This window comes from Mustelus asterias, chromosome 5 (genome assembly GCF_964213995.1).
Source record: "Mustelus asterias chromosome 5, sMusAst1.hap1.1, whole genome shotgun sequence".
NCBI classification, from domain to species: Eukaryota; Metazoa; Chordata; class Chondrichthyes; order Carcharhiniformes; family Triakidae; genus Mustelus; species Mustelus asterias.
In genome coordinates, this window is record NC_135805.1 from 14,531,224 (window position 1) to 14,557,474 (window position 26,251).

General features: G+C 45.3%; 1 protein-coding gene and 1 pseudogene across 2 annotated transcripts in view; both read left to right on the forward strand.

Moving 5' to 3' along the window:
* lin9 (lin-9 DREAM MuvB core complex component) overlaps window positions 1-26,251 on the forward strand; it is a 133,054-nt gene that overhangs the window by 55,722 nt on the left and 51,081 nt on the right. The gene's annotated exons all lie outside the window — the stretch shown is intronic.
* On the forward strand, window positions 14,765-15,747 carry LOC144493912 (coatomer subunit epsilon pseudogene; annotated as a pseudogene).

The following is a 26,251-nucleotide window of genomic DNA, read 5'->3' on the forward strand; positions in this document are numbered from 1 at the left end:
GGGATAGATCCAATCTGGCCCTGCGGACTTGTCTACCTTAATGCAATTTAGGATACTCAACACTTCCTCCTTTGATATTCCCTAAAAGTGACGTCACAGGTGGATAGGGTCGTAAAGAGTGCCTTTGGTACATTGGCCTTTATAAATCGGAGTATCGAGTATAAAAGTTGGAGTGTTATGGTAAGGTTATACAAGGCATTGGTGAGGCCGAATTTGGAGTATTGTGTACAGTTTCGGTCACCTAGTTACAGGAAGGATGTAAATAAGATTGAAAGAGTGCAGAGAAGGTTCACAAGGATGTTGCCGGGACTTGAGAAGCTGAGTTACAGAGAGAGATTGAATAGGTTGGGACTTTATTCCCTGGAGCGTAGAAGATTGAGGGGAGATTTGATAGAGGTGTATAAGATTTTGATGGGTATAGATAGAGTGAATGCAAGCAGGCTTTTTCCACTGAGGCTAGGGGAGAAAAAAACCAGAGGGCATGGGTTAAGGGTGAAAGGAGAAAAGTTTAAAGGGAATATTAGGGGGGGCTTCTTCACGCAGAGAGTGGTGGGAGTGTGGAATGAGCTGCCGGATAAAGTGGTAAATGCAGGGTCACTTTTAACATTTAAGAAAAACTTGGACGGGTTCATGGATGAGAGGGGTGTGGAGGGATATGGTCCAAGTGCAGGTCAGTGGGACTAGGCATAAAATGGTTCGGCACAGACAAGAAGGGCCAAAAGGCCTGTTTCTGAGCTGTAATTTTCTATGGTTCTATGATATATTGACATTCTCTCGAGTATTCACACACCTATCTCTGATCTCAACATCCATCATGTCCGTCCCCTTGGTGAATACCAATATAAAGTACTCATTAAGGATGTCGCCCACTTCCTGTGGTTCCATGCATAACTTCCTTTCATTGTCCTTGAGTGAGCCAACTGTTTCTCGTGCTACCACCTTGCTTCTAATATATGCATAAAAAGTCTTGGTATTCTCCTTGACCCTGTTTGCTAAACTGCCCCTATTAGCTCTCCTAATTCTACCTTTAAGTTCCTTCCTACTTTCACTATACTCCTCAAGGGTTTGTCAGTTTTTAGATGCCTACACCTATCATATGCTTCCTTTTTGACTAAGCTTGCAATTTCTCTCGTCATCCATGGTTCCTGACATTTCTATCCTTCATTTATGCGGGGACCTGCCTGTCCTGCATTTCAATCAACCGGCCTTTAAAAGTCTCCCACATGCTCCAGATGTGAATTTGCCCTCAAATAACCACTTCCAATCCGCATTTCCCAGTTCCTGTCTAATTTGCAGTAATTGGCCCTGGCCCAATTAAGCAGCCTCATCCGAGGGCCACTCTTGTCCTTATTCATGGCTACCCAAAATCTTATGGAATTATGGTCACTAAGCCCAGAATGTTTCCCAATTGAAACATCAATCACCTGATTTGGCTCATTCCCCAATACCAAACCTGGTGTGGTCACCCCCTGTTGGATTGTTAACATACCGTATCAAAAAGCCCTCCTGGGCACATCTAACAAATTGCTCTCCATCCGAGCCCCTGGCTGTAAGGGAGTCCCAGTCAATATGGTGAAAGTTAAAGTCACCCACCACAACTACCCTGCTTTTTGCACACCTTTTCAGTATCTGACTACACAACTGCCCCTCCCAACATAGCTCCACTCATAGTGCCTCACTACAAGATCCCTCCAATGTGTCCTCCCTCAACATGGCTGTGATGCGCTCCCTAATCAGCAATGTTATTTGGATAGTAATAGTATATTTGGATTTCCAAAGGGCACTCGATAAGATGGTACATAAACCCATATCTTGTGCAGTTTTTTTTGTCCATTCATGGTATGTGGGTGCTGCTGCCTATTGCCCATCGCTAAGTGCCCCTGAGAAGGTGATGGTGGTTTCTTTTTTGAACTGCTGCAATCCATGTGATGTGGAGATGCCGGCGTTGGACTGGGGTAAACGCAGTAAGAAGTCTGGTGTTGTGAGACTTCTTACTGTGTAGGAACATCCACAGTGTTGTTAAGAAGGGAGTTGCAGGACTTTGACTCAGGAATAGCAATATAGTTCCAAGTCAGAGTGGTGAGTGGCTTGGAGGGGAATTTGCAGGTGTTGGTGTTCCCATATATCTGCTGGCCTTGTCCTTCTAGGTATAGAGGCCACAGTTTGGAGGGTATTGTCAGAGGAGCTTTGATGTGTAGCTACAGTATATTTTGTGGGTGGCACACACTGCTACCAGTGTACATCGGTGATGGAAAGAGTAAAAGGTGACGGTGGTAGATGGGGTGTCAGTCAAGCAGGCTACTTTATCCTGGATGGTGTCAAGCTTCAAGAGTGGTGTTGGAGCTGCATCTTCCAGGCAATTGGAGATTATTCCCAGTGCACTACTGACTTGTTCCTTAGAGATGGTGGACAGGCTATGGGGAGTCTGGAGGTGAGTTACTCCCTGCATAATTCCCAATGCCTGACCTGCTGTTGTAACTCCAGTATTTATATAGCTGGTCCACTTCAGACTTCCCAGGAAGTCGATAATGGTGGATTCAGCAATGGTAATGCCATTGAATGTCCAGTGCAGTGCAGGTCTCTTTTTTACAACAAATCAAGTTCCCGGAGGGGTAGGAGGTTTTAGTTCAGCCGGCAGCACGGTCGGTGCAGGCTTGGAGGGCCGAAGGGCCCGCTCCTGTGCTGTAATTCTCTTTGTTTTGTGCCTGTCACACTAAAATTCTAGGCGTAATTTTGGATATTTTTTAATTGGTCTAATTGCAGAATATTTTTATGGACATCGTTGCAATGCATTGAGATGTGTTTGGCCACAGGGATTGATACAAGCATTAAAGATCAAGGAAATTAAATTGTACCCAAGTTCTTCCATATCCCATCTCAGGCAGAAAGTTTGATTTGTCTAAGTGGATAGATAACAGGAAACCAAGTCGGGATAAATGCAAACTCTAACTAGTGGAGTGCCACAGAGATTCATGCTGGGGTCTTGGATATTTGAAATCTAATAACTGATTTAGAATTTTCACAGTAAAATGGACTGAGTGTAGCCGAAAAGGGACATGCTGGTGAAGCTTTTCATCTTGTGCAGTATAAATTGGTGTTCCCTTTGAAATTTGGTATTCTTGCTAATCTGTCCTGTTGAGTGCAAGGCAAAAAGCTTCAACAGCATGGCTCTTTCTTCAGTAAAATGGACTGAATTGCGGTGCAGCTCATAGCTTAAAACCAGTGTAAAGTATTCAAGTTTACTTGTTTGACATGTATATTGTCATCTTATGAATGACCAGTTTTCCCTCAAGTTTCAAAAAAAAAAATTGAGGCTCTACTTGAAGTCTCTAATAGTCCCAGATGGTTGTTTGTTCTCTAATAAATGATGGGTGAGATTCTCCAGCCTCCCAGCCATGTGTTTCCCGCCAGCGGGAGATGGCGTGGTGTTTGCTAGCGGTGGGATTCTTTGGTCCCACTGCTGTCGATGGGAATTCCATTGACACCACCCCACGCTGGCGGGAAACCGGCGGGCGGGGCGAGTGCGTTGTCGACAGGACCAGAGAATCCCGTTGGCGTGAACAGCCGAAGAATTCCGGCCTTTGTGTTTTGTGAAAGTATATTTTGTTTTCTACATATCTCTGCAACCTTGACCTTCAGTCTCTGATTTATTATTCTATATTAATAATATTGTCTCCACCTAAAACAAAACCAAGAGTGAGGAAAGGCCAGTCATCCCATTGAGGCCCATTCCATCCATGTCTGATATATCAGGATCTAACCCCTTTCCACCTCCAACCCCATCATTTGTTGATTCTTTACTTTGACGAGCCATCTTTTCTTTCCTTTAGCTTCCTGAGAATGGAAACTGAAAAATTAACAACACAAAATTAATACACGCTGGCCCTTCAGCCCTGTTAATCTATGCTGGTGATTTCACTCTGAGCTCCTGCATTGCTTCTTTTCACACTATCAGTATATCTTTCTGTTCCTTCCTCTCTCTCATGTTGTTTCTGCTTCAGCATTTGGATCATTGACCAAGTGGTTAAAGACACTACCTGAAGCTGCCTTTCGAGTTACTGTCTGCAACACATTTGTACCATCTTTTCCTATGTGAATGCATGCAGATTAATGTTGTTAATCTCTCAATCATTCCCATCCCAGTCCTCCTTTTAAAAAGAAATGACAAATTACAGAATCTACTGACTTCCTAAGACTGCCGTGTAACCAGGATTCTGGTTTAACACAAGCTCCTAAATAATCATGGCAAAACTCCACACACTAAATGAACAGCAGATTAGCTATTTATGGTATTCTGTCTGTAGAACTGAGTAAAGTTATTTTTGGCCAGATTTACAGAAATTGGTATCTAGGCCCCTGCTTTATGTTGAATGAGTGTTTTCATTGAATGTTATTCATTAGTGATTTTCTTTTAGTTTTTTGGGATTACATTCTGCAAGTTCTGCCAGTTCTTCTGTTGAAATCAGAAGCTGTGCTTATTTGATTCCCTGTGATTAGAGCCATTGGCTTTGTGCAGTTCGGTTTCCATTGCATGGGGTTCCTGTGGAAGCCCTATTCGAGCACACAGTTGCAGGGATTGGACTGTCACAGGAAACAAATGATTTCCAAGGTTCAAAGAGATGCTGGCTTTTCTTGAGTAAGTGCCAGCAGTCAGCTTAAACTGAGAATAACACGCAGAATGGAGTGTGGAGACTGTTAACGCAAGTGTAAAGCTTAGAACTGACTGGGGCGGCACGATGGCATAGTGGTTAGCACTGCTGCCTCACAACGCCAGGCACGTGGGATCGATTCCTGGCTTGGGTCGCTGTCCGGAGTTTGCACGTTCTCCCCGTGACTGCGTGGGTTTCCCTCCCACAGTCCGAAAAGATGTGCTGGCTAGGTGGATTAGCTGTGTTAAATTCTCCCTCAGTGTACCCAGACAGGTGCCGGAGCGTGGCGACTAGGGGATTTTCACAGTAACTTCATTGCAGCGAAGATGTAAGCCTACTTGTGACACTAATAAATCAACTCAACTTTAACAGGAAACACATGGAGTACAATGTGGGCAAATGTGAAATTGTCCATTTTGGCAGGAAGAATAAAAAGGAATCTTATCGCAGATCTCGGAAGTGCAGAAGGATCTGGGTGTCCTTGTGCATGAATCACAAAAGGCTACCATACAGGTAGAGCAAGTAATTAGGAAAGCTGATAGAATGTTGTTATTTATTGTGAGGGGAATTGATTACAAAAATAGGCAGTTTATGCTTCAGTTGTACAAGGCACTGGGAGACCACATCTGGAGTATTGTGTACAGTATTGGCCTCCTTATTTAAGGAAAAATGTAAATATGTTAGCAGTTCAGAGGTTTGCTAGTCTAATGACTCATGAGGAAAGGCTGGAGAGGTTAGTTTTGTATCTACGCGTTTAGAGGGGACTTGATCAAAACCTTTAGGTTTCTGAGGGGTATTGATAGGGTGGATGTGGAGAGGATGTTTCCTCTTGTGGGGGAAATCTAGAACTAGGGATCACAGTTTAAAAATAAGGGGTCGCTCATTTGAGACAGGTGAGCACTTTTTTCTGTGAGGGTTGTAGTCTCTGGAACTCTCTTCCTCTAAAGGCAGTGGAAGCAGAATCTTTGAATATTTTTAAGGCAGAGCTTGATAGATTCTTGATTAACAAGAGGGTGAAAGGTTATCGGGGGTTAGGTAGGAATGCGGGGTTGAGGTTACAATCAGATCAGCCATGATCTTATTGAATGGCGGAGCAGGCTCGAGTGGCCTACTCCCGATCCTGATTCATATATTTGTTAACAATAAGGACAAAGACCTTTCGTCAGAGCCCAGTATTTTGTTTTACCTGCCATAATGTCTCAGCGTGCTACTGCCTTGTGCTGCATTCAAAACCCCTCTGTTTATTGCATAGAAATCTATAAATTCCCTACTCCTTTCCACAATGAAAACAGACAATGCTAGATCTGTTCAGCATGTTAAATTCTCCCTCAGTGTACCTGAACAGGTGCCGGAGTGTGGCGACTAGGGGATTTTCACAGTAACTTCATTGCGGTGTTAATGTAAGCCTACTTGTGACACTAATAAATAAACTTTTTAAAAAAAACAATTCAGGCAGCAGTTTCTGTTTTTATTATAGATTTCCAGCACCTGCAGTGTTTTGCTTTCCCTTTTCTATCTGTGGTTTGCAAGGGTTTTTTTTGTAGCTGGCTGTTATCAGAAGAGGTCACGGTTGAACCATGCAACATTCCGGCCTGGAGTCTCCTGGAATTGAGGATCAATCTCCAGGACACTGCTGTGTGCAATCCTGGAGAAACATCATCGGTACTTAAAGAAATGACTATTTTTGTCATTTTCATTTTGCTTTCCAATTGGTGTAGGAAGGCAATGCGTCACAAGGAAGGATGTGTTGGCCAACGAATGGCTGGAGTGTGGGGGGCAAGTCTTGTGATCAATCCCAGGAATACATCTAATCGTGGTTGGCAACCCTAAGTGCACCTTGAATGCTGTGTCTCATTCTGGTCACTGTGACACAAGGTGTTTGCTCAAATTCTGGAAACAGTGCAGAGAAAAGGTCACGCTGTTAATCTCTTGTGTCAGGGGTCTGATTGTGAAGGAAGGCTAGAGAAACTTGGGTCTTTCATCTTGGAAAGGAACCACTTGACAGACTGCACCCCATCTGGGGTACTGCATTAAGGTTTTGGGCACTGCAGTCTGGAATTACATACAAAATAGATTCACCAGAACAATACTGTACTGGAGCAAAGAGGGTAAATTATGAGGACTGATGGTATAAACATGGCTTCTATTCCCTAACATGAGAACTAGGAGCAGGAGTAGGCAATTCAGCTCCTCGAACCTGCTCCACCATTCAGTACGACCATGGCTGATCTTGTTCCACTTTCCTGCCCGTTCTCTATAACCCTTCAACCCACTGCTAATTAAAAATCTCCTATCTCCTCAAATTTACTCAATGTCCCAGCATCCACTGCAATCTGGTGCAGTGAATTCCACAGGTTCACCACCCTTTGAGAGAAGTAATTTCTCCTCCATCTGTTTTAAGTCTGCCACCCTTATCCTAAAACTATGACCTCTTGTTCTAGATTGCCCCATAAGAGGAAACATCTGCTCTAAGTCTACTTTGTCAATACCTTTTATCATCTCATTTCCCTCTTGTTGTTCTAAACTATAGAGAGTGCAGGCCTTAACTGCTCAATCTCTCTTCATAAGACAAACCCCTCATCTCTGGAATCAATCTAGTGAACTGCCTCAGTGCCAGTGCATCCCTCCTGCAATAAGGGGAGCAAAACAGTACACAGTAGTCCAGGTGGCGTCTCGCCAATGCCTTTTATAGTTGCAGCAACACTTCCTTACTTTTATACTCTCTTCCTCTAGCTCTAAATGCCAAAATTCCATTTGCTTTCCTTGTTACCTGCATACCAGTTTTCTGTGACTCGGGCACAAGACACCCAGATCCCTCTGCACCGAAGCACCCCAATGTCTCTTTGTTTAAATAATAATTTGTCTTTCCATTTTTCCAACCAAAATGGATAGCCTCACACTTACCCACATTAAGCTCCATCTGCCACACTTTGTCCCATTCACTTAACTTATCTATATCTATTTATAAATTTCTTATTTCCTCATTGCAAGTTACTATCCAACCTATTTTAGTTTAATTTGGCTATGGTACCTTCTATACTGTATCTGAGTCGTTAATATAGATTGTAAATAGCTGGGGCCCCAGGACCAAACCCTGTGACACCCCACTAGTTACATCTTGCCAACCAGAAAAAGACCCATTTTTCCCAGCTCTGTCTTCTGTCAGTTAGTTATGATGTGGAGATGCCGGCGTTGGACTGGTGTAAACACAGTAAGAAGTCTAACAACACCAGGTTAAAGCCCAACAGGTTTATTTGGTAGCAAATGCCACTAGCTTTCGGAGCGCTGCTCCTTCGTCAGGTGAGTGGGAGTTCTGTTCACAAACAGGGCATACGGAGACACAAACTCAATTTACAGAATAATGATTGGAATGCGATTCTTTACAGCTAATCAAGTCTTAAAGGTACAGACAATGTGAGTGGAGAGAGCATTAAGCACAGGTTAAAGAGATGTGTATTGTCTCCAGACAGGACAGCTAGTGAGATTTTGCAAGTTGTGGGGGTTACAGATTGTGTGACATGAACCCAAGATCCCGGTTGAGGCCGTCCTTGTGTGTGGAACTTGACTATCCGTTTCTGCTCAGCGACTCTGCACTGTCGTGTGTCATGAAGGCTGCCTTGGAGAACGCTTACCCAAAGATCAGAGGCCGAATGCCTGTGACCGCTGAAGTGCTCCCCAACAGGAAGAAAACACTCTTGCCTGGTGATTGTCGAGCGATGTTCATTCATCCGTTGTCATAGCGTCTGCATGGTTTCCCCAATGTACCATGCCTCGTGACATCCTTTCCTGCAGCGTATCAGGTAGACAACGTTGGCCGTGTTGCAAGAGTATGTACCGTGTACCTGGTGGTGCAGGAAAGGATGTCCCGAGGCATGGTACATTGGGGAAACCATGCAGACGCTGCGACAATGGATGAATGAACACCGCTCGACAATCACCAGGCAAGACTGTTCTCTTCCTGTTGGGGAGCACTTCAGCGGTCACGGGCATTCGGCCTCTGATCTTCGGGTAAGCGTTCTCCAAGGCGGCCTTCATGGCACACGACAGCGCAGAGTCGCTGAGCAGAGACTGATAGCCAAGTTCCGCACACATGAGGATGGCCTTAACTGGGATCTTGGGTTCATGTCACACTATTTGTAATCTCCACAGCCTGCCTGGACCTGCAGAGTCTCACTGGCTGTCCTGTCTGGAGACAATACACATCTCTTTAGCCTGTCTTGGTGCTCTCTCCACTCACATCGTTTGTATCTTAAAGACTTGATTAGCTGTAAGTATTCGCATTCCAACCATTATTCTGTAAATTGAGTCTGTGTATTTATATGCCCTGTTTGTGAATAGAATTCCCACTCACCTGAAGAAGGCTCCGAAAGCTTGTGGCTTTTGCTACCAAATAAACCTGTTGGACTTTAACCTGGTGTTGTTAAACTTCTTACTGTTTATACTCTGCCCCAGTAGAGGGGCAGGTCCTGCTGTCTCCGCTCCCGGAAGGTGAGCGAAGGCCCCGGGCCTCGCGCTGTGTTTATACTCTGCCCCAGTAGAGGGGCAGGTCCTGCTGTCTCCGCTCCCGGAAGGTGAGCGAAGGCCCCGGGCCTCGTGCTGTGTTTATACTCTGCCCCAGTACAGGGGCAGGTCCTGCTGTCTCCGCTCCCGGAAGGTGGATCCTCTTGAGTATAGAAGAGCAAGGAGTGATCTAATCAAGGTGTGATTTGAAATATAATCATGATTTGATGGGGTAAGTACAGAGAAACAGTTTCCTCTGGCAAGAGAATCTCCAGAACAAGGGGATATAATCTTAAAAGTAGAGCAGGAAAATCAGAGAGGATGTTTTCCTTACAAATGGAATCCTCTTTCTCCTTGATCATGGGTCGATTGACATTTTCAAGATGTGGATAGAGATTTGATTTGTTATTATTGTCACATGTATTAACATACAGTGAAAAGTATTGTTTCTTGTGTGCTATACAGACAAAGCATACTGTTCATAGAGTACAGAGGGGACAAGGAAAGGAGAGAGTACAGAATGTAGTGTTACAGTCATAGCTAGGGTGTAGAGAAAGATCAACTTAAGGTAGGCCTATTCAAAAGTCTGATGGCAGCAGGGAAGAAGCTGTTGTTGAGTCGTTTGGTATGTGACCTCAGACTTTTGTATCTTTTTCCCGATGGAGGAAGGTGGAAGAGAGAATGTCCGGGGTGTGTGGGGTCTTGATTTATGCTGGCTGCTTTGCCGAGACAGCGAGAAGTGTTGACAGAGTCAACGGATGGGAGGCTGGTTTTAAGTTTAAGTTTATTTATTAGTGTCACAAGTAGGCTTACATTAACACTGCAATGAAGTTACTTTGAAAATCAACTAGTCGCCACACTCTGACACCTGTTCAGGTACACTGAGGAAGAATTTAGCATGGCCAATGCTCCTAACAAGCATGTCTTTGGACTGTGGGAGGAAACTGGAGCACCCGGAGGATACCCACGCAGACATGGGGAGAACATGCAGACTCCGCACAGATGGTGACCCGAGCCGGGAATCGAACCCGGTTCCCTGGTGCTGTGAGGCAGCAGTGCTAACAAGAACAACAAAGAACAATACAGCACAGGAACAGGCCCTTCGGCCCTCCAAGCCCGCGCCGCTCCCCGGTCCAGGATTGAATCCTGAATCCAGGATCCCCGCCCAATTTTCCAGCCTATCTACATATCAATATCCTATCCACCGAGCTGTCCCTCACAGCTACGATGCTTTGTTCATTACAACCTATTAACTCACCCCCACCCCCCCATTCCAGACCATGTGATCTCCAGGGAGAGGCGAAAACCCAGAGTGAAACCACTGTGGTTTGTCTGATGGACTGGGCTACGTTCACGTTCTTTTGTAGTTTCTTGGTCTTGGGCAGAGCAGGAGCCATACCAAGCTGTGATACATCCGGAAAGGATGCTTTCTATGATACATCCGTAAAAGTTGGTGAGAGTCATAGTTGACATGCCAAATTTCCTTAGTCCTCTGAGAAAGTAGAGGCGTTGGTGGGGCTTTCTTAACTATAGTGTTGGCATGGAGGGACCAGGACAGGTTGTTAGTGATCAGGACACCTAAAAACCTGAAGGTCCTGACCATTTCCACTTCACCACCATTGATATAGACAGGGGTATGTCCTCCACTACGCTTCCTGAAGTCGATAACTATCTCCTTCGTTTTACTCGACTAAAGTAGAAGAAGTTGACGCAGCCTAATATCAGGAAGTACTGCTCTAAAAGCACTTGATCGAATGCTGCCATGGGTGTTTCTAAATGTATTTAATTTACGATGAGTTCAATGGTTTCCTCCTCTATAATTATCCTCTGATTATATAGTTAGACCACACCTTAGGAAGGATATATTGTCCACAGAGGGAGTGCAGCATTGATTTACTAGAATGATACCTAAGCTTCCAAGGATAAAGTTATGTAATTACATAAACCTGGTTACATTCCCTGAAATTTAAAGGGTTAAAGGTACTGTCAGTTTCCAAGATATTAAGGGAATTGACAGAGCAGTAGAGACTATGTCTGCTGGTTGGTGAGCCCATAACTGCGGGCATGGCCTTGGAAGCAGGAGTGAAGTTAGGAAACGCTTCTACCTGCAAGGATGGTAGATGTTTAGCAACAACTGATGCTAGATTAATTAATATTAAAATGTGAGATTTTTGTACCTGTGTTTGTCTATGAAATGATGTGGAGATGCCAGCGTTGTAAAGATCTTGTAAATTGAGTTTGTGTCTATATGTGTCCTGTTTGTGAACACGACTCCTCACTCACCTGAAGAAGTAGCGAGACTCCGAAAGCTTGTGCTACCAAATAAACCTGTTGGACTTCAACCTGGTGGTGTGAGACTTCTTACTTTGTCTGTGAAAGCCAGTTTGTTGAGGATGTGGATATGTTACACTGGTTCCCCCCTCCCCCCCCCCCCCCCCCCTCCTCCACTTCGCTTTCGGGACAGATCATAATGCCTTAATATGGCAAATATTCCCCAAGCATCTCTCGCCACATCCTAAGATGTACGTTTTATACACCTTGGATGAAAGGATAGTTGTAAGTGCACACCTGCTTCCCCAAAGGCCTGTGCCCAGAAGACCAGCTCCCTCTTATGGACCATGTGAGTAGAATTTGGCTGGTGTCAGTAATTATCTTGGTGACCAGTGCAGAGGATTGCAAGGACTTGTGTGTTCTCATGTGTGTCAAAGCCATCCAGTTTTCTCTGTAGATTTTCTTTGTTTCGAGTGGTAACTCAGGCTTTTGGGGAAACTGAATGCAGTGGAATTTGTTTTGTGGAATACTCTCCATTGCTGCTGCTGTTACTGGCACAGATACCACACCTGAACATTTTGCAGCTCAAAGTTCCCTCCAGTCATTCTACAATGTAATGCTGTCCATTAGTGTCAGCCTTGGCTCAGTGTTAAAACCCTCATCTGAATCAGAAGGTTGTGTTTCAAGTTTCACTTTAGAAACTCAAGGACATAATCCAAGCTGAGACTTCAGCATGCTGAGAAAATGCACTGCAGATGGAAACACCCTTCACATACCCATGTCTCTGCCTCCCAAGAAGGATTCTAAACCTTGCAATAGCTGCATGGAATATGTTTTCTGGCAGCTTTCAAAACAGCCACTAGTATAGTAAAATGACCTAAGGCATTTCACAGGATCAACTGTCAAACAAAATATGACACAAAGATTCGAATATCTGATCAGCAGTGATCAAAAACTTAGGCAAGGAAGTAAGAGAGGTAGAAATGTAGAAAATAGCAGCAAAAGTATGGCAGTTAGCCTTCGAGCCTGCTCCACCATTCAATATGATCATAGCTGACCCTCTATCTCAGCCCCAAATCCCCTCGCTCTCCCCATACCCCTTGACACAAATCTATCTATTTACTTCTTAAAAATATTCAGTGACTTGGTCTCCACAGCCATCCATGGTAGAGATTCCATCCTCTGTGAAGAAGTTTCTCCTCATCTCAGTCCTGAATCATAAAGTGCAAAAGGAGGCCATTCGGCCCATCAAGTCTGCACCAACTCTCCAAAAGAGCATCTTACCCAGGCCCTCCCCATCCCATTACTCCATGCATTTAGAACATAGAACATTACAGCGCAGTACAGGCCCTTCGGCCCTCGATGTTGCGCCGACCTGTGAAACCAATCTAAAGCCCCTCTAATCTACACTATTCCAATATCATCCATATGTTTATCCAATAACCATTTGAATGCTCTTAATGTTGACGAGTCCATTACCCATTTAGGATGGGTAATCTACCTAACCTGCACATAGAAACTAGAAGCCCTTCGAGCCTGCTCCGTCATTCATTATGATCGATATCAATATCCTGATTTTCTCTCTCTCTCCTTTTCCTCTTGAACTCGTCATCTTTGGACTGTGGGAGGAAACCGGAGCACCCCAAGGAAACCTGCGCAGACACGGCCAACCGTATCTTGAGACTTGTGACCCCTTGTTCTAGAGCCCCCAACGCAGTGAAAACAGTATCCTCTGTCCAGCCCTGTCAGAATTTTATCTGTTTCAATTAGATCCCCTCTTGTTCTTCTAAATTCCAGTGAGAACAGGCTCACATTGATCCAATCTCTCCTTGTATGACAATCCTGTCATTCCAGGAATCAGTCTGGTGAATCTTTGCTGTGCTTCTGCTCTTGCAAGTATAACCTTTCTCCAGTAAGGAGACTAAAACTGCACACAATACTCCAGGTGTGGTCTCGGCAAGGCCCTGCACAGCTGCAGTAAGATATCCTTGCTTTGAGAGGTTTAGGGAGGGCGTTCCAAAGTTTACAACAAACTTACCAATGGTGAAGTGCTGCAGACTAGAGATATGCAAGAGAATCGGAGGAAGTTGAGAACAGAGATCCTGGGGAATTGATTGGACCCTGTATGTGTCATCTTCAAAATTAGGGCTGTTTGGACCCTGTGTTGATTCACTCAGTAGGACTCCTAAGCTGACATGGGGGTTTTTGGCTACAATGGCAAGAATTTAAGTGCTGTTAATGAAGCTTACGAACTAATAGGGTGGTATTTTACAACCACGCCGTGCCCATTTTCAGGCGCGATGCAGTCGTAAAGTGGGGTGCAAAGCAAGTAGTGCGATTGGCGCCGGTTTATGCAACCGGCACCATTTTATGACCCCAGGAATACTGGTGTGGTCTCACCTGGAAATGGGCGAGAGGCTGAAGAATTTATTTTTAATTATGGAAATGCTGTTTTACATCTGATTGGCGGGCCTGGCGCTCAATCATCCAGGCTCACCTGCCTTTATGGCCTCGCCGGGAGAGGTTCTCTCCGGCGAGGAATAGACGTGCTTCCCATGAATGGGGAGCAGTCGTGTTGGCCTCACAGGTGGAACCGGAGGCCATTAAGGCCCCCCGGGGAAGCCTGGCACCTGGGCAATGCCCATCGGGCAGTGCCAGGGTGGGGACAATGGGGCACAGGGCTAATGGGGGAGGGGGCGCCACTCTGCAGTGATCGGTGGGGGGGAGGGCAGCAAGGCCGCGATTGTTGGGGAAGGAAAAGACGCGCGATCGGTTGGGGGGGGGCAGTGGATGCTGCATCTCGGGCTGAGGGCCCCCGTGATTTTGGGGAGGGGTGGGCTGCAGGAGGCAGCCTGCAGTAGCAGGGGCCTGTCGGTGCTCTTGGTCTGTCAGACCCCTGCTACTGCTAATGTGCATGTGCAGCATCAGAGGCCTGCACATGCGCACTGCCTCCCTCTGCAGGCTTTCGGGCAAGTTAAGCCCCGCCCACCAGCTTCTGCAGCGAGCAACAGGCTCGCTCAGAACCTCGCAGCCAGAGTGCATATTGGGGGGGCCTGAAAACACGCCCAAAAAACAGATCAGAAACTCGTCTAGTCCCACCTGGCAGTTAGACTAAAACTTCCGGCCATAATGTCTTCACCTGTTTGTAAGAGATCCGGCTTGTGTTCAATCTTCTGTCTGGCCGAACAAAAAAAATTCCTGACCGTTTACGGCCAAAAAGCAGGTGGACATCAGTAAATGAGGCCCAATCAAAAAAGTTTCTCATTTGCAAAGTAATTTCTAGCAGATAGAAATCTGCATAATGGCAGCCTTGCAGCAGCAAGAGGAGGGAGGCCAACTGTTGGATGTCCACAGCAAGGGGAGGGAGACCAGCTGTTGGATGTCCACAGCAAGGGGAGGGAGACCAGCTGTTGGATGTCCACAGCAAGGGGAGGGAGACCAGCTGTTGGATGTCCACAGCAAGGGGAGGGAGACCAGCTGTTGGATGTCCACAGCCAAGTTTCTCCAGCTGCAGCTACCAGAAGTGTATCAACAATGCGCAGAAGGTCAGGCTGTCCAGTCCAGAGAAAGAAGTTGAACATGATGTATTCCTTTACAGAATTTACACTGCACAGGGTAACTACAGTGTGGCACTGGATGGTATCAATCCTGGAGCTGCTCATGAATTACAAGCTGCAAGAATGCATGCTTGCTAAATATTTATCCAGTGAGGATCAAAGAGTTGACACCAGGACAGAATTGAACAAGATGGCAAAGAGTGTTGATATTAACATACTTGCTGATTGTAGCATCAGTGTATTTAACACTGATTCAGTGCTACGTTCACTGCACCATGGAGAGAGTCCAGAATGCATAGCCATGTCGATACATGGCCATGAAGCTTGACCAGCTGGATCTGGCTCAAAAGGAGTTACACGAGCAAGATGAGGCTGCCACCCTGACACAGCTATCGACAGCCTGGGTGAACCTGGCCATAGGTGGAGGCAAGCTGCAGGATGCTACTACACCTTCCTGGAAAGGGCAGCTATGTACACAGCATCCTTGCTGCTTCTGAATGGACAAGCTGCCTGTCAGATAGCACAGGGCAAGTGGGATGGTGCAGAAGGAGTTCTACAGGAGCCCTAGGCAAGGGCAGCAGTCACCCAGGAACTCTCAGTAGTCTTGTACTTTCACAGCCCCTGGGCAAGGTTCCTGAGGTAGGTAACCACTACCTCTCCAAGCTGAAGATGGACATCGAGGGCACCCATTTATTAAAGGATATTTGGCCAAGGAGAATGAGTTTGATGGATCGGTGCTACAGTATGCTCCCAGTGCATGAGAAGAATGGAATCTGCCTGGGAAGTTGGAGAAATCCGACCCACAGTCCACATCCTTGGACCATTCGTCTGTTCAGCTCCTGAACGGTGGAAAAAAATATTTTTAAAGTAATGCCTCTAACTTATCACTCACTATAGATTCATTTGTTAAATATTAAAACCATTACTTGTACTCTGAGAATAACTGTCATCAAATTGCTGAAAGCTGTAAAAACTCTACACATTTCTAATAAAAATGTCAATATTTATATTGAAAAGAATGAAATCTGCATAACCATCTTATTCACTCCCAGCCGCACTGTCACTTCCCTGGATCGCAGTAAATTCATATCAGAATTCTTGTCTTCACTTTCACCCTCTGCTCTGCTGCTTATATCCTGCTCCTCTTACTACAGGACTATTTCTTATGCCTCTGCTTCAGTCTCAGTAGTCAATTGTTGGCGGCACGGTGGCACACTGCTGCCTCGCAGCACCAGGGACCTGGGTTCAATTCCCGGCTTGGTCACTGTCTGTGTGGATGTTGCACGTTCTCCCCGTGTCTGCGAGGGTTTCCTCCCACACTCAAAAGATGTGCAGGTTCGATGCATCGGCCATGCTAAATTCTCCCTCAGTGTACCCGAACAGGCGCCAGAGTGTGGCGACTAGGGGATTTTCACAGTAACTTCATTGCAGTGTTAATGTAAGCCTACTTGTGACACTAATAAATAAACTTTTCAATTGTTCAGCAACTCCTTTCCCTAGAATTTTCTGCTGTCTCATCATGACCTGCCTCACCCACACTCCCCACCACACACCTTCATCTCTCTGAATTGATTTGATTTGATTTATTATTGTCACATGTATTAACATACAGTGAACAGTACTGTTTCTTGCGTGCTATACAGATAAAGCATACCGTTCAGAGAGAAGGAAAGGAGAGAGTGCAGAATTTAGTGTTACAGTCATAGCTAGGGTGTAGAGAAAGATCAACTTCTTGCAAAGTAGGTCCATTCAAAAGTCTGACAGCAGCAGAGAAGAAGCTGTTCTTGAGTCGGTTGGTGCGTGGCCTCAGACTTTTGTATCTTTTTCCCAAAGGAAGAAGGTGGAAGAGGGAGTGTCCAGGGTGCGTGGGGTCCTTAATTATGCTGGCTGCTTTGTCGAGGCAGCAGGAAGTTTAGACAGAGTCAATGGATGGGAGGCTGGTTTGCATGATGGATTGGTTTGCATGATGGATTGGGATACATTCACGACCTTTTGTAGTTCCTTGCGATCTTGGGCAGACCAGGAGCCATACCAAGCTGTGATACAACCAGAAAGAATGCTTTCTATGGTGCATCTGTAACAGTTGGTGAGAGTCATAGCTGACATGCCAAATTTCCTTAGTCTTCTGAGAAAGTAGAGGTGTTGGTGGGTTTTCTTAACTATAGTGTCGGCATTGGGGGGACCAGGACAGGTTGTTGGTGATCTAAAAACTCGAAGCTCTCAACCCGTTTTACTTTTTCCCCATGTTCTCCTTTACGCTTTTTGAAGTCGATGACAATCTTCTTCGTTTTGTTGACATTGAGGGAGAGATTATTGTTGCTGCACCAGTTCACCAGATTCTCTATCTCATTCCTGTACTCTGTCTCGTCATTGTTTGAGATGCGACCCACTACAGTGATGTCGTCAGCAAACTTGAAAATCAAATTGGAGAGGAATTTGGCCGCACAGTCATAGGTGTATAAGGAGTATGGTAGAGGGCTGAGAACACAGCCTTGTGGGGCACTGGTATTGAGGATAATCGTGGAGGTGGTGTTGTTGCCTATCCTTACTGATTGTGGTCTGTGAGTTAGGGAGTTCAGGATCCAGTTCAGAGGGAGGTGCCGAGGCCCAGGCCACGGAGTTTGGAGATGAGTTTCATGGGATCTCATGGGAATAACTGATTGCAAACTTCCTACTTGCTTGCTGTCCTATGAAGGGCTAACTGCTGCATAATATTGAAGTGTTTTGAGTGTGTGTTTTTTTAAATTAAACCCATATGTTATAAGACCTACAAATTCCTGGGAGTCAGTGTTAGCATTCCTGACTTCATATTGATAATTTGAGTTCAGGTTCAGGGAATTTCAGCCCAAGGAACACATCCACATTAACAGTGTAACAGAGCCATTGTTGTATTCAAAGGCAGTTCAATCACTTTTAACCAGCTGATTTTTGTTAATTTAGTGCATCATCCCTTTAACATTGGTGGCAGTGCTTCAGCTGTCTGAGCCCTAAGCTCTGCCTCGCTCCCTCCCTTTCTTTTTCAGATGTTCCTTTAACACCCCACCGCTATCGCTTTGTGGTTCAGTGTCAAACTGTATTTGATAATTCTCCTGTGTGGCAGCTTGGGACATTTGTCTAGTTGTTAAAGATTTGAGTCAGTGCTAGTTTAGACATTGGGACCGGAAAGGAGAAGAGTACTTTGAAAATCAAATACTTTAGTTTTTCAGTTATATAGAATTCATTTTTTAAAAAATTGTAGGATTTTATAATCTATTGTGTGACATGCTCAAAGACACCCAGATTCAGGTTAACAGGAGGTACCGACTACACTCTGACTCAGTTGTTGCTATAGGCTGCACGGATTTGAGCTTCTTTACTTGGAGTACTGTGCTCAGTTCTGGTCGCCTCATTAGACAGTTTAGGAGAGTGGTCCAAGAAGTGGCTGATGAAATTCAACGTGGGCAAGTGCGAGGTCGTACACTTTGGAAAAAAGAATAGAGGCATGGACTATTTTCTAAACGGTGACAAAATTCATAATGCTAAAGTGCAAAGGGACTTGGGAGTCCTAGTCCAGGATTCTCTAAAGGTAAACTTGCAGGTTGAGTCCGTAATTAAGAAAGCAAATGTAATGTTGTCATTTATCTCAAGAGGCTTGGAATACAAAAGCAGGGATGTACTTCTGAGGCTTTATAAAGCACTGGTTAGGCCCCATTTGGAGTACTGTGAGCAATTTTGGGCCCCACACCTCAGGAAGGACATACTGGCACTGGAGCGGGTCCAGCGGAGATTCACACGGATGATCCCAGGAATGGTAGGCCTGACATACGATGAACGTCTGAGGATCGTGGGATTATATTCATTGGAGTTTAGGAGGTTGAGGGGAGATCTGATAGAAACTTACAAGATAATGAACGGCTTAGATAGGATGGACGTAGGGAAGTTGTTTCCATTAACAGGGGAGACTAGGACGCGGGGGCACAGCCTTAGAATAAAAGGGAGTCACTTTAGAACAGAGATGAGGAGAAATTTCTTCAGCCAGAGAGTGGTGGGTCTGTGGAATTCATTGCCACAGAGGGCTGTGGAGGCCGAGACGTTGAGCGTCTTCAAGACAGAAATTGATAAATTCTTGATTTCTCGAGGAATTAAGGGCTATGGGGAGAGAGCGGGTAAATGGAGTTGAAATCAACCATGATTGAATGGTGGAGTGGACTCGATGGGCCGAATGGCCTCACTTCCGCTCCTATGTCTTATGGTCTTATGGTCTTATGGTCTTATTACAGGAAGGATGTGGAAAAGATTGAAAGGGTGCAGAGGAGATTTACAAGGATGTTGCCTGCCTTATGAGGATAGGCTGAGGGAGCTCGGTCTTTTCTCCTTGGAGAGACGCAGGATGAGAGGAGACCTAATAGAGGTATATAAGATGTTGAGAGGCATAGATTGGGTGGAATCTCAGGGGCTTTTTCCCAGGATGGAAATGGCTGCTACAAGAGGATACAGGTTTAAGGTGCTGGGGGGTAGGTACAGGGGAGATGTTAGGGGGAAGTTTTTCACACAGAGGGTGGTGGGCGAGTGGAATCGGCTGCCGTCAGTGGTGGTGGAGGCAAATTCAATAGGGTCTTTTAAGAGACTCCTGGATGAGTACATGGGACTTAATAGGATGGAGGGTTATAGGTAGACCTAAAAGGTAGGGATATGTTCGGCACAACTTGTGGGGCCGAAGGGCCTGTTTTGTGCTGTAGTTTTCTATGTTTCTATGTTTACCATGTCATAAAATGTGCAACAGGAGTCCAAACACAGTCAGTTCATGCATTGGCAGCTGAACCTAATACTCTTTTGTCTTCTCTTACTTTCTCTGCATTTCTTTTCATACAGAATCACACAGCCCCTACAGTGCAGAAGGAGGCCATTCAGCACTGACCCTCCAAAAGAGCATCCCCTCCGCCCTAACCCTGTATCTCTGTGCAATTATCATAGCTAACGCACCTAACTCTCACACCTTGGGACACACTCAGGGGCAACTTACAATGGCGAATTCACCTCACCTGCACATCCTTTGGAATGTGGGAGGAAACACTCGCAGGCACGGGGAGAATGTGCAAACTCTAGACAGGCAGTGAGCTGTAACCAGTGGCACTGTGATGCAGCAGTGCTAACAACCATACCACTCTACCATAACCCCCACTGCAAAAAAATATAGAGTGCATGTTCTCTCTATACCAACTTAGTGGCAACCTGTCCTTCTGAGTGGTTTAGATTTGCTTAACAAATGAGCAGGAATTCCGTAAATATTTTGAATCTCTTCTATCTGATGAAGCTGTTGAAATGATCCTGCTAATGTCCGCCCTGCTGCAGCTTGGAGAGCCGTTGGAGTTCACAAGAAGGCACTGACATAATGTGTGTGGCCCGAGGTGGAAAATCTCGAGCTTCAATCTTCCATGAAACTCTTGGACAATACTAAATTCCATCTGCGCAAACCACGGTGGCTGCAGATAATGGATTTACAAAAAGAAAACTGTAAACTCTGCACCGTGTGACTGTGGTCACCCAGAGAAGGCCATGGAAGACAAAACAGCTCGGTGCCAGATTTACAAAGACAATGGAGGCAGCACAGCACTACATCGACTGCAGCTACCTGGCTTAGCCAGCTGAATGTAAAATTACAGTTACTCTATATCATGAGAAAAGAGAGAGTGATCCCACAGTATATCCATCATGGGTGTTGATACAAAACCTTCATAAGGGTGGGGGAAAAAACCGTCACTTGAACTGTAGCGGAGTAGACTGTGCACTTACCTGATGAGGTGTACCCAAAGGCAATGAAGTTGATGCTGAACATCTCCCTGCAAATGGTATTGTTATCATTCCAATTCCCAGATAACTGGAACATCCAGGTTAAGTTCAGCTGTTGGCTACTAAACAATTGTGCTGTACTTGGTAGATAGGAAAGCAAATACAATGTTAACGCTCATTTTGAGAGCACTAGAATACAAAAGCAGGGATGTACTGCTGTGAAGCTTTGTAAGAATCCCTACTGTACAAAAGGAGGCCATTCAGCCCATTGAGTCTGTGCCAACCACAATCCCACCCAGGCCCTATTCCCGTAACCCCACACATTTACCCTGCTAATCCCCCTGACACTAGGGTCAATTTAGCATGGCCAATCAACCTAATCTGCACATCTGTGGAGTGTGAGAGGAAACCCACGCAGAGACGGGGAGAAAGTGCAGACTCCACACAGACGGTGACCCAAGGCTGGAATTGAACCTGGGTCCCTGGCGCTGAGAGGCAGCAGTGCTAACCATTGCGGCATAGTGCCGCCATGGCTCTGATGAGACCACATTTAGAATATTGCGAGCAATTTTGGACCCCATATATAAGGAAGGATGTGCTGGCTTTGGGGAGGGTCCAGAGGAGGTTCACAAGAATGATCCAGGGAATGAAAAGCCTGACGTATGAGCGTCTGAAGACTCTGGGTCTGTATTGATGGAGTTCAGAAGGATGAGGGAGGATCTCATTGAAACTTACAGAATACTGAGAGGCCTGGATAGAGTGGACGTGGGGAAGATGTTTCCATTAGTAGGAGAGACTAGGCCCCAAGGGCACGACCTCAGAACCTTTTAGAACAGAGATGAGGAGGAATTTCTTCAGCCAGAGGGTGTTGAATCTGTGGAACTCTTTGCCGCAGAAGGCTGTGGAGGCCAGCTCATTGAGTGTCTTTAAGACAGAGATAAATAGGTTCTTGATTGTAAGGGGATCAAGGGTTATGGGGTGGAAGGCAGGAGAATGGGGTTTCAAAACTTATCAACCATGATCGAATGGCCAAATTCTGCCCCTGTATCTTATGGTTTTAAATATTTTTGAATGTAGTCAGTTAGGAAACGTGATTGCCAATTCACCCACAGCAAGCTCCCACAAACAGCAATGTGACCAGTTAATCTGTGCTTTCGTGATGTTGATTGAGGGATAAATATTGGCCAGGACTTTGGGGATAACATCCCTGCGCTTCTGTGAAATAGTTCCATGTGTTGAATATCACTTTGACAGGGTTGTACTATAGGCCCCCAAATAGTCAGTGGGAAATTGAGGAACAAATATGTAAAGAGATTACAGATAGCTCCAAGAAAAATAGGGTGGTAGTAGGAGGGGATTTTAACTTTCCCAACATTGACTGGGACAGCCATAGTAGTAAAGGGTTGGATGGAGAGAAATCTGTTGAGTGTATTCAGGAGGAATTTCTCATTCAGTATGTGGATGGCCCGCCTAGAGAGGGGGCAAAACTTGACCTCCTCTTGGGAAATAAGGAAGGGCAGGTGACAGAAGTGTTAGTGATGGATCACTTTGGGACCAGTGACCATAATTCTATTAGTTTTAAGATAGCTATGGAGAATGATAGGTCTGGCCCAAAAGTTAAAATTCTAAATTGGAGCAAGGCCAATTTTGATGGCATCAGGCAGGAATTTTCAAAAGTTAATTGGGGGAGTCTGTGGGAAGGCAAAGGGACGTCTGGTAAGTGGGAGGTTTTCAAAAGTGTGTTAACTACGGTTCAGGGTAAGCACATTCCTCTTAGAGTGAAGGGCAACACTGGTAGAAGTAGGGAACCCTGGATGACTCGGGTTATTGAGGCCCCCGTCAAGAAGAAGAAGGAGGCACATGACATGCACAGGCAGCTGGGATCAAGTGAATCCCTTGAAGAGTATAGGGGGTGTTGGAGTAGAGTGAAGAGAGAAATCAGGAGGACAAAAAGGGGACACAAGATTGTTTTGGCAGATAAGGCAAAGGAGAATCCAAAGAGCTTCTGCAAATACATAAAGGCCAAAAGAGTAACAAGGGAGAGAGTAGGGCCTCTTAAGGATCAACAAGGTCATCTATGTGTGGATCCACAAGAGATGGGTGAGATACTAAATGAATATTTCTCATCAGTATTTACAGTTGAGAAAAGCATGGATGTTAGGGAACTTGGAGAAACAAATAGTGATGTCTTGAGGAGTGTACATATTACAGAGAAGGAGGTGCTGGAAGTTTTAACGGTAGATAAATCCCCGGGACCTGATGAAGTATACCCCAGGACATTGTGGGAGGCTCCGGAAGAAATTGTGGGTTCCCTAGCCGAGATATTTGAATCATCGATAGTCACGGGTGAGGTGCCTGAAGATTGGAGGGTGGCAAATGTTGTGCCTTTGTTTAAAAAGGGCTGCAGGGAAAAGCCTGGGAACCATAGGCCAGTGAGCCTCACATCTGTGGTGGGTAAGTTGTTGGAAGATATTTTGAGAGACAGGATCTACAGGCATTTAGAGACACAAGGACTGATTAGGGACAGTCAGCATGGCTTCATGAGTGGAAAATCATGTCTCACAAATTTGAGTTTTTTGAAGGGGTAACCAAGAAGGTAGATGAGGGCAGTGCAGTTGATGTGGTCTACATGGACTTTAGCAAGGCCTTTGACATGGTAGGTTGTTGCATAAAGTTAAATTTCACGGGATCCAGTGTGAGGTAGCTAAATGGATACAAAATTGGCTTGATGACAGAATGTGGAGATGCCGGCGTTGGACTGGGGTGAACACAGTAAGAAGTCTCACAACACCAGGTTAAAGTCCAACAGGTTTATTTGGTAGCAAATACCATAAGCGTTCGGAGCGCTGCTCCTTCGTCAGATGGAGTGGAAATGTGCTCTCAAACAGGGCACAGAGACACAAAACCAAGTTACAGAATACTGATTAGAATGCGAATCCCTAAAGCCAGCCAGGTCTTAAAGGTACGGACAATGTGGGTGGAGGGAGCATTAAACACAGGTTGATGACAGAATGTCTTACCAATGTCAGCCCAAGTTGGGCTGAAGGGCCTGTTTCCATGCTGTAAACCTCTATGACTATCTGTCAGCTCTTCCCTCTCCAACATTCCCTGTGAGCTGTCCGGGCATAGAACATAGAACAGTACAGCACAGAACAGGCCCTTCGGCCCACGATGTTGTGCCGAGCTTTATCTGAAACCAAGATCAAGCTATCCCACTCCCTATCATCCTGGTGTGCTCCATGTGCCTATCCAATAACCGCTTAAATGTTCCTAAAGTGCCTGACTCCACTATCACTTCAGGCAGTCCATTCCACACCCCAACCACTCTCTGCGTAAAGAACCTACCTCGGACATCCTTCCTATATCTCCCACCATGAACCCTATAGTTATGCCCCCTTGTAATAGCTCCATCCACCCGAGGAAATAGTCTTTGAACGTTCACTCTATCTATCCCCTTCATCATTTTATAAACCTCTATTAAGTCTCTCCTCAGCCTCCTCCGCTCTAGAGAGAACAGCCCTAGCTCCCTCAACCTTTCCTCATAAGACCTACCCTCCAAACCAGGCAGCATCCTGGCATGGTGCAGAACTTGCTGCACAAGGGATCAAAGGGCTGCCTGAAAGAAGGGGTCCCTTTAAGACATGTACATATCCAGTGGTAAATCATAAAGGGACCACTCACTGCAACAAACAGGCACACACACAGCAAAGGAAATTGCTCTCTCTTCCTCTCACATTTATGTAATACACTACCAGGATGTAGAGACTGCAAGTTCACAACATAGCGAGCCAGAACTTAAGAACTCCTCTCGCATAAGAGAGATTCTGAAATAAGGGGTATGATGGAAGAGATTAAGATAATGGGGTGTTGACAGTCCCGTCTCCTAACTAGAACCAGGAAAGGGATGTCGCTAACTACCAGTAGAGATGTATTTAAAACCAGCTGTTTGACCAAGCTTTTAGCCACCTGCCCTAATATCTCCATGTGACTCAGTGCCACATTATATCTGATAATCTTCCTCTTTTACCATGTTAAAGATGCTTTACTTGTCTATAAACTACAGAGATTGCACACAACACATGGATAGTTGTTACTGCTTCCCTTCAACCTCCAAACAGGAAAATCTCATTGATTGTTGGTTATTAGGAATTTGGGAAAAGCCCCCATGAATAAATGTAACTAAGCTGCCATTCTCAGAACATAAGAACCAGGAGCAGGAGCAGGCCATTTGGCCCCTCCAGCCCCTGCTCCACCGTTCAATAGGATCATGGCTGATCTTTTTGTGGACTCGGCTCTCTCCTGCCAAGATATGAGCCTCGTAATCCAATCATGCCGGTAGGAGCTGAGCTACGAAACAACACGAAGAAATATTTCTATGAAGAATTGAATGCTGCACAGGAGGCAGGCAAGCCGTGTTTTAATAGTTGTTGACTGTTCTGCAGACAATGAACCATTCTGTCGGATCCCACCAGCACAGGCAGCAGCTGATTCTTGGCACTATCTTTTGGAATTTGGAAATCCCTCAGAGTGCCAATATATACAGACCAATCCACATGCACGCAAGCACACGCGAGTTTGAAAGTTGTTGTCCTCCAACGTTGTCTTGGTAGCAGTAAGATCCAGTCATCTGAACTGTGTACTTATGAAACTCTTCTCAAAATAGTCAATATCACAGATTTACTCCGAGGTGGAAGCCATTTTCACTGGCTCTGAAACCACACACTGATGTCTTGTGGTTGCAAGCTTTGCAGTTTGTTCCCACTGTTGAAGAATGAGAACAGCTGTTTCACACGCACGCCTCTTCAATGAAAATACAATAAGAATTAGCGCGGCTAAACTCGCCTCACTTTTAATTTGTTGAAATTGGATTGAAATTTGATAGTGAAACTGTTGAGTTGGCTGACAGCTAGCTACTCCGAGCAGTTGATGTGAAATGCTGGAAATTTCTAGGTGAGGTGCTGTGTTTCGATATGAGCTGAATTTCTCCATACCCCGGTGACTTGGGTTTCAGTTGACAGAGCCAATGTTGTGTTAAAACACTGTGATTAGCAGAATTCCACTTCGTTAGTAGTATATGAATAGAATGACTGTCGGCTGCAATGGGGCTTTGATTCCTGTTGGTAAATAGAATTGATCAGAAGGGTGTAACTTGCCATCCCAACTAGATTTTCACAATTTCATAGCCGCCTTGGGTGTGAAATGTTAATTGAGCCAACTCTTCGTCCAAGCTGTCTGACTGGGCTGCCTATTGATGCCGTGAGATCTTGTTATTGGATTGTCCCTACTACCAGCTTCCGCCCATTACTCACCTGTTCACTCCCACCAACTCATCTAACGAGTAAATGTGTTTGATTCTCTTTCAGGCTACAGATTTCAGTTAATTTCATGCACTTATTATCGTCATGGTACCAGTGTGGATGCTACAACATTTTGTTTAGTGCAGGAATTTCTTGACTGAAGGGAGAGCAGATTTTGGGAGTTGAGATGTTCACCAAATTATTTTAT